This window comes from Mastomys coucha, unplaced genomic scaffold (assembly GCF_008632895.1).
Source record: "Mastomys coucha isolate ucsf_1 unplaced genomic scaffold, UCSF_Mcou_1 pScaffold5, whole genome shotgun sequence".
In the NCBI taxonomy this organism is placed as follows: Eukaryota; Metazoa; Chordata; class Mammalia; order Rodentia; family Muridae; genus Mastomys; species Mastomys coucha.
This window is the reverse complement of record NW_022196911.1, coordinates 92,267,353-92,275,706: the sequence shown is the minus strand read 5'-3', so window position 1 is coordinate 92,275,706 and position 8,354 is coordinate 92,267,353.

Sequence of the window (8,354 nt, the reverse complement as noted above, 5' to 3'; positions counted from 1 at the left end):
CAAACAAAAGAAGAAAAAGAAGAAGAAGAAGAAAGAAACAGAAAACAAAGCCTCAACTTTCCAAAGTTCCTGCTGGCTCTTGAAGTTCCCACAGAAAAGGCTGGAAAGCTAGCAGTTCAATCTCTCTGCTTCCCAGTTCTCCCTCACAGCTTTATTGGCTGAAGTACTGTGGAATATAGAATTTTCTTTCTTCCTTCCCTCCTTTCTTTCTTGCTTTCCTTCTTCCTTCCTTTCTTTCTTCCTTTTGTCTGTTTTTGTTTGCTTGTTTGTTTGTTTGGATTGGGGGTGTTCCTCAGGTTTTGGTTTTGGTTTTGTTTTTTAGGGGTTTTGGTTGGTTGGTTGGTTGGTTTTCAAGACAAGGATTCTCTGTGTAGCCCTAGCTGTCCTAGAACTCACTCTGTAGATCAGGCTGGCCTCAAATTAAAATATCCTCCACTTCCTCAATGCTGGGACTAAAATTTTCTAACAGGTCTACTGAAATTCCTCTGAGGGTCTGAGAGGATCTAAAATCCAAAATGAAACAAAGTTGCTTCCCTACTGTATCTGATGTGCTTAGACACATATAGAATATAGGTATGTGTAGATCTGACTTTATCCTTTTCTGCTGCTGTCATTGTTCTTTTTAAGACAGGCTTGTCTGTAGCCCATGCTCACCTTGAGCTTCCTGTGTAGCTGCGGGCGGTCTTGAACTCCTGATCTTCCAGTCTCCACCTCCCTAGTGCTGGCCTTACAGATGAGTCCTAATAATGGCTGGCCTAAAATTATTTGAGGGCTCTGGTCCTAATGCTAAGACTATAGAGAGGGGAGCCAGTCTGACCTGAAGAATATGTTTAAAGTATTCATCTCAGACTGGTCCTTTTGGTTGAAGAAGCTTCTTAAGCTGAGAAGCAGGGGGAGTTAGCAGAATCAATATAACAATCCTATCATGAGACCTCCAGCATATCTGTGTGCTCACCCCAGCCCAAATGTTAGGAGGCAAAACTCAACATCTAAGGCTGGCACTTCAGAATAAGAAGAATACGTGGGGTTGTCATTTTTTCCCCTCTGTAGGAAGCAGCATCTTGGTGCTGCCACACGTGAGGGAATGCAGCATGGACCCACTGTCCCTCCTCAGCGTGTGAGCTCATTCGAATGTCATGAATCTGGCTGAGACTTCAAGTGGTGGGTATTACTGAGATGAGTCCTAGACTTTGCATCTAATACTGGGGTTCAAGTCCTTGCTTGGCCATTTTTTAATATTAGGACTCTGGCCAAGCTCCTTGACTCCTCTAAGTCTCAGCCTCAGAAGAAGAAGAATGGGTTTAATATGGCTTTCTCCGCCGCAGTGTTAGTAGGATTAAAGCAAACAAGAAAATATCAACCACAGAGAATTCCGTAGATGTATGATAATAACATTACACGCACACTCTGAAACAGTGTGATTCAGTCTTCTGCTTTTTAATATGACTAGCATATTAAAATATGGAAATAGGAGATAGGAGAACAGTGTACGCTCTTTTATGTAACATATCACCATATATTACATAATATACATTGTATCATATGCAAATCTCATTGAAAATGGAGAGGATTGGCCCTATTTAGGCAGACAGTTTTCTTCTAAGCTAAAGCAATTTTTGTTTTGTATTATTTTAGGTTTTGTTTTAAAAATTAAAACCTAACACTTAACAAAGAACACAAAAGACAAAAATTGCAGCAGAAAGGTTTGAGTTTGTGTATTAGAAAAGTTTTTTTTTTTTTTTTTAACATGGGTGTTGTGCCTCTATGTATGTCTGTATGAGGATGTCAGATCCCATGGAAGCGGAATTACAGAGCTGCTATGTGGGTGATTGGGAGTTGAACCCAGGTCCTTTGGAAGAGCAGCCAGTGAGCCATATTTCCAGCCCCAGAAAAGAAATACTTAATTTTCCAAATATTTAATGAAAGTTTTCTAGGGAGGGGGTTGTTCCTTTCTTAATGGTCTTTGGCTTAGAATTAAGGGATGGAGCTGGGCAGTAGTGGCACATGCCTTTTTTTTTTTTTTTTTTTTTTTTTTTTTTTTTTGGTTTTTCGAGACAGGGTTTCTCTGTGTAGTCCTGGCTGTCCTGGAGCTCAGTCTGTAGACCAGGCTGGCCTGGAACTCAGAAATCTGCCTGCCTCTGCCTCCCAACTGCTGGGATTAAAGGCATGCGCCACCACCGCCCCACTGGCACATGCCTTTAATCCTAGCACGAGGCCTCCCAAGTTCGAATTTGAGGCCAGCTTGGTCTACAGAGTGAGTTCGAGAACAGCCAAGGCTACACAGAGAAACCCTGTCTCAAAAAAACCAAAAAAGGAAAAAAAAAAAGAATTAAAGGGTGGAGTAAGAGAGTTTAGTAGGATGCAGGCTGAACTATTCTCTGGAGTAAATGACTTTGTGGGCCCATGATCAAATAGCAATAGAGACAGTTCTGAAAGCAAAGCTTAACTTGTGGTGAAGAATTAAAATAATTTTCTACTTGATTAGGCTTATTCGCAGCTGAGAGTGTAGCATAGTTATAGAGCACTTTCCTGGTCTGCCTGAGACACTGAGTGCAAATCGCAATACTGTGAACATTGGTAAGAAAATGATAGCTGAAGATATGAACCATTTGCTTCACTGACTGTTCTTCCAGAGAACCTAGATTCAATTCCCAGCACCTGTGTACTAGCTCACAACCCATCTATAACTTCAGTTCCAGGGGATCCAAGACCCTCTTTTGGCTTCTGGAGGGCACTACACACACACACACACACACACACACACACACACACACACACACACACGCCTTTAATCCTAGCACTTGGGATGCAGAGGCAGGCAGATTTCTGAGTTCGAGGCCAGCCTGCTCTACAGAGTGAGTTCTGGGACAGCCAGGACTACACAGAGAAACCCAATCTCGAAAAACAAAAACAAAAACAAAACAAAATACATCCTTAAAAATATCTATCTATCTATCTATCATCTATTTATTATTTTAAGTGTGTACATGTGCACAGAGCAAATATGGCAGTCAAAAGACAACTTGTTAGTCTCAGATATTGAGCTTAGACATGGATGCAGGCAAAACATACATGCAAATAAAATACTAAAATAAAATAAGAAAATGGCCAGGCATTGGTGGTGCAAGCCTTTAATCTCAGCACTTGAAAGGTAGAGACAGGCAGATCTCTGTGAGGTCAAGGCCAACCTGGTCTACGTAGTGAGTTTCAGGACAGCCAGGGCCACATAGTAAGACCTTGTCTCAAAATAAATAGATATATAAATAAACAAATAAACCAATAAATAGATTCAGTTGATTTGGTATATTGGGGAGGGGGTATCCCTGTGTAAACCTGGCTGTCTTGAAACAGGCTAGCCTTAAGCTCAGAGATCTGCCTGCCTCTGCCTCCCAAGTGGTAGATCTAGGGTCATGAGCCATAACACCCAGTCAAATGTAATCTTTTTGACCAAAATATATACTTTGGAAAGATTATCAAAACTTGATCAAGGGACTTACTGGCAAGATAGTTCAGTGAGTAAACGTACTTGCTGCTGAGCTTGACCATCTAAGCTCAGTATCTGAAACTAACAAGTTGTATTTTGACTGCCATATTTGCTCTGTGCACATGTACACACTTAAAATAATAAATAGATGATAGATGATAGATAGATAGATAGATAGATAGATAGATAGATAGATAGATAGATATTTTTAAGGATGTATTTTGTTTTGTTTTGTTTTTGTTTTTGTTTTTCAAGACTGGGTTTCTTTATGTAGCCCTGGCTGTCCTGGAACTCACTCTGTAGACCAGGCTGGCCTCAAACTCAGAAATCCGCCTGCCTCTGCCTCCCAAGTGCTGGGATTAAAGGCATGTACCACCACTGCCTGGCGAATATTTTAATTTTATGTTTATGAGTACACTGTCACTCTCCTCAGACACACCAGAAGAGGGCATCACATCCCATTACAGATGTTTTGAGCCACCATGTGGTTGCTGGGAATTGAACTCAAGACCTCTGGAAGAGCAGTCAATGCTCTTAGCCACTGAGCTATCTCTCCAGCCCATATACATACACATACACATACATATACATGTATACATATATACATATACATATATATACATATACATATGTATATGATCAAAGATGGAGAAATGGCTTGGCAGTTAAGAGCACTTGTTCTTGCAAAGGACTAGGGTCAGTTCCCAATGCCCACATGACAGCTTGACAGCTTCCAACCATCTGTAACTCCAGTTTCAGGGGATCCAGAACCACCTCTTCCAACCCCTGCAGGGTCCTGCACAAACAGGTACACACTAAAGATAAATATTCTTTTAAAACTGACAAAGGGCTGGTGAAATGGCTCAGTGGGTAAAACCCCATTTCTTGAAAGTCTGAGGACCCAGGTTCAATCCCAGAATCCATCTAAAGGGAAAGGAAAGAACCAACTCAACAAAGTTCTCTCTGACCTCCCCACACAAGATAAGATCTGACTACCTACCTACCTACACACACACACACACACACACACACACACACACACTTATAGAATAATAATAATGATAATAATGATATATTTTTAATGCTTGACCAAGCTCAATTTAGAACTGAATGACTGTCCAAATTGGTTTCTCTATGGTAGTGACAGGAGCTGTAGGTTGCAATAGAACTGACTCCTTCCCTATTCAATCTATGCTCTGAGGAAAGACTATTGAAATTCCCCCTCTCACCACTGAGAATGGAGAACTGGGCGTGGCCAGTGGGAGAACAGTGGGGGATCTGTAGTGATCACAGGAGACAGGAAGGATAAAGTAGGGGCCCTAGGAGCCACTGTCAGCAAGTCAAGAACATACATTTGATTGACAGCACATTTCAGGAAGCTATGCAGTAGGGCCCATGATACATCTCAGAGTTCTGGAAAGAATGATGAACATCAGGATTCTGGAGGGCTGTTTAGGAAGCTCCTAACATGTACCTATGTTCTCATACCCAGAAACCTGATAAAAGTCTATTATACCATATGTCAAAGAAGAATTTCAGTAGTTCTTTTTAAATGAAACGGTCTAAACTTTTTAAATAATAGTAAACATAGTCAAATATTAAGAAAGATGGCAAAGGATGGAAGCCACAGAAACCCTTGGCAGGACATTTCTGATTACTCACGTTTAATGAATACGTAACTCCCGGCACATAACACTGTAACTAATGCCTTGCTTATTGAAAGGATGTAAATAAATTATCATGAGCATGGTTGGAGGTGTAAAGCTACACATTACACATTGTCAAAATAGTCCTACCAAAAATGTGGAGGTAGGCTACCGTCAAACATCAAGGGTCACTTTCGAGCATGTAACCCCAGCCCATAATAAATTTCCCAACAGCACCTGGGAAGACTAATACACATACTATTACCATAAACTAATGTAGACTATGTTAGAAACATTTAGTTCTTCCATTTATTTCACAGAGAGAAACCGAGGTCCACAAAGGGGATGGGACTTACCCAGGCTTAAGTTAACTTTTTTTTTTTAAATGGCTCTGGGTTATCATGATTGCAAGTAATTCCTCAGTTTAATAGTCTCTTGCTTTCGCTGTAGTATTAATGAGCCATTCTTCTTGCAAGGAGTCACTAAAGAGCGTAGCCGACTGACCAGCAGCTCTTGGCCTTTCCCGCTCCAGCCACAGCCAATTTATAACCTGTCTGGGCCACAGGCTACACACAGTTGGTTCTGACCCAAGAGGAATCCTGTCCCAGTTAGGATGGAATAAGCCTGCCACCACTGGAGGGGTCAACTGCCACCACTGGAGGGGTCAACTACACTACCTAGGAACCACTCTTGCTCTCCCTGTGTCTTATGCTCAACTGCAAAAGCTCAGGATAAAGTAGATAGAATGGCCCTGGAGATGAACAGAGAAAACAGAGCTAGGTGGGAAGAATTCCATATTGACAGGGATCCCCTGATTTTGAAATTGAGAGGGGAAAACAAAGATGGGTGTCTCTCCCTTCTGGAAAAGTATTGCCTATTATGTTCTTCTGCCTCTTCCTTAGTGTATCGCTAAAGAAGGGGCATTTGTGAATTTGAGAAAGGGCAGAGGCAGAAAGGCTGTGTGTTTCCTGGGAAAAGAATTTCAACTCTGCTCTAATAATCACCAAAGAGGAAAGACGAATGCCCTGATTTCTTGGATTGGAAGTGACATTCCCCTACCATACAGGAAATACATGAATCTAAGCAGGTAAGGGTGAACTTCTGCTGCACCCCTTCATTTTAACAGGAGAAAGCAAGCCTGGTATACCTCAAGCTGTAGTGGAGATTCTATGTCCTCCGAACAACTGAGGTTGGAACAATTGGAAGGTAGTAGCTAAATAAAGTGGATCAAAAGTTTTTCTTTCTCTCTCCTTTTTTCTATCTTTCTGTTTGTTCTGTTTTGTCTTTGTTTTGTTTTAGGTTTACTGATTTTATTGTTGTGTGCATAGAAGTTTGCCTGAATGTGTGTCTGTGTACCACATGTGTGACTGTTGCCTGTGGAGGTCAGAAATGGACGATCAGATCCTTTGGAACTGGAAATACAAAGCAGTTGTGAACTGCTGCGTGGGTGCTGGAGCTGAACTCAGGTCCTCTGTAAGAGCAGCAGCTCTTACTTGCTGAGTCAACTAACTTTCCAGCCTTCCCCCCTTTTGAGGTTTTTTTTCTTTCCCCTGTTTTGTTTTTGGTTTTGTTTTGTGAGATAGAGTTTCATTCTGTAGTCTATGTTGGCCTAGAAGTCCATGCATGTAAGTCTAAGTAAGTCAGTCTTGCCTCAAACTCACAGCAGTCCCCCAGCCTTCTGAGGTCTGGGTTTACAGGTGTGAGTCACCATGCCCAACTTTTTCTATTTTAAGACAGCCTAAACTATGTAGTCCTCTTACCTTCTGAGTGCTAGGATTATATGTACCACCAAGCCCAGCTCTCAAAAATTCTTAAGTGTGGAAGAAAACAGAAAGCAAGGTAGCAATCTAGCAGTCCTTCTCAAACTTTAATGTACCTATAAATCATTTAGAAATCTGCTAAATTGCAGGTTCAGGTTCTGTAGGTCTGGAGTGAGGCCTAAGATTTTGCATTTCTAACTAGCTCAGGTAATGCTGGTACTGCTGAGCCATGGAGCAACCCAGCATCTACAGAAATGACACCGCAGGGATCCCTGGGTATTACAGACCAGCATCCCTGAATGGAGCTCCTCTGCAGCTCCTGCCTTTTGGCATTGATGAAGGATGTTCTGGAAAAAAAAAAAAAAAACCTGGAAGGTGGATAATTAGTGAGAGCTTTCTGGTATTCTTGATCTTTCTAGCAACCTAGTATAGCTGCAAGAACATTTTTAATTAGACTAAATTATCTAGTTTGGCTATCCATAGAAATCAAAGCCCCAGCTGATAAGTCTCTTTCATTTTGCTAGCGTAGAGATGGCTGATGTGCTGTGATTTTTAAGATGTTAAACACTGCCTGTGGACATATTTTATGGAGAAATAAACACACAGCCCAATGAGATGTATAGTGTGGTTTTAATATATTATATATTCACTTATTTATGAGGAAAATAAACACACAAGCCAATAAGCTGTGTATTATTACTTTAATATATTGAATTTATTTCATACCTATATATTTTATGAGAGAAAATAAACTAATAAGATACATGATATTATTATAATAACACATCTAATTGTTCTATATTAATTTATTTATGAGAGAAATAAGTGCAATTTAACATGACATAAGATTATTCAATGCATGAGGTGAATTCTGTATTAAGACAGTTTAAGGGATTAAATGCCAGCTGAGTAAAACGTGTGTACTTCCCACACTGAGGGACCCGTGGAAAAAAAGAAATACAGTGGGTTTGCCTAGAGCTCCAAGTCACCATCTATGCTGGCTTCTGCTGGTCCGAGGGAAAAGTCTGGGAGGCCTAGGAAATAAACTGCCTTAAAAAAAAAAAAAAGGCAACATCTGCCGAAGAGGTAGGTATCTGTTTGTGAAGCCCGAGAAATATTAAATAAACCTGAGAAGGATGGATGGCTTTCCAGGGTCCCTTAAATCTCCTGGCTCCGGAGAACAAACCAAGAGGCAGATGGGAAAGAGGATCCCTGTCTTGCCTTTACTGAGTTTGCAGAGCTGGGAAGGGGCTGTGGGGGCAAGAGGAGAGAAGTGTTCGGATGGAAAATGAAGCTGTTGATCAAGACAGGTAGGCTTGCATTTGGAAAACGCCCTGGCGCGGTTTCAAAGCCCTAGAGCAAAAAGTCACACTGGGTGAAGTGGTCCCAGGACCCAACGCTCGCCTCCCCCACCCACAGCACAGGGACTCTCTTGTGTGCTTCTCTCCCTCTCTCCCTCTCTCC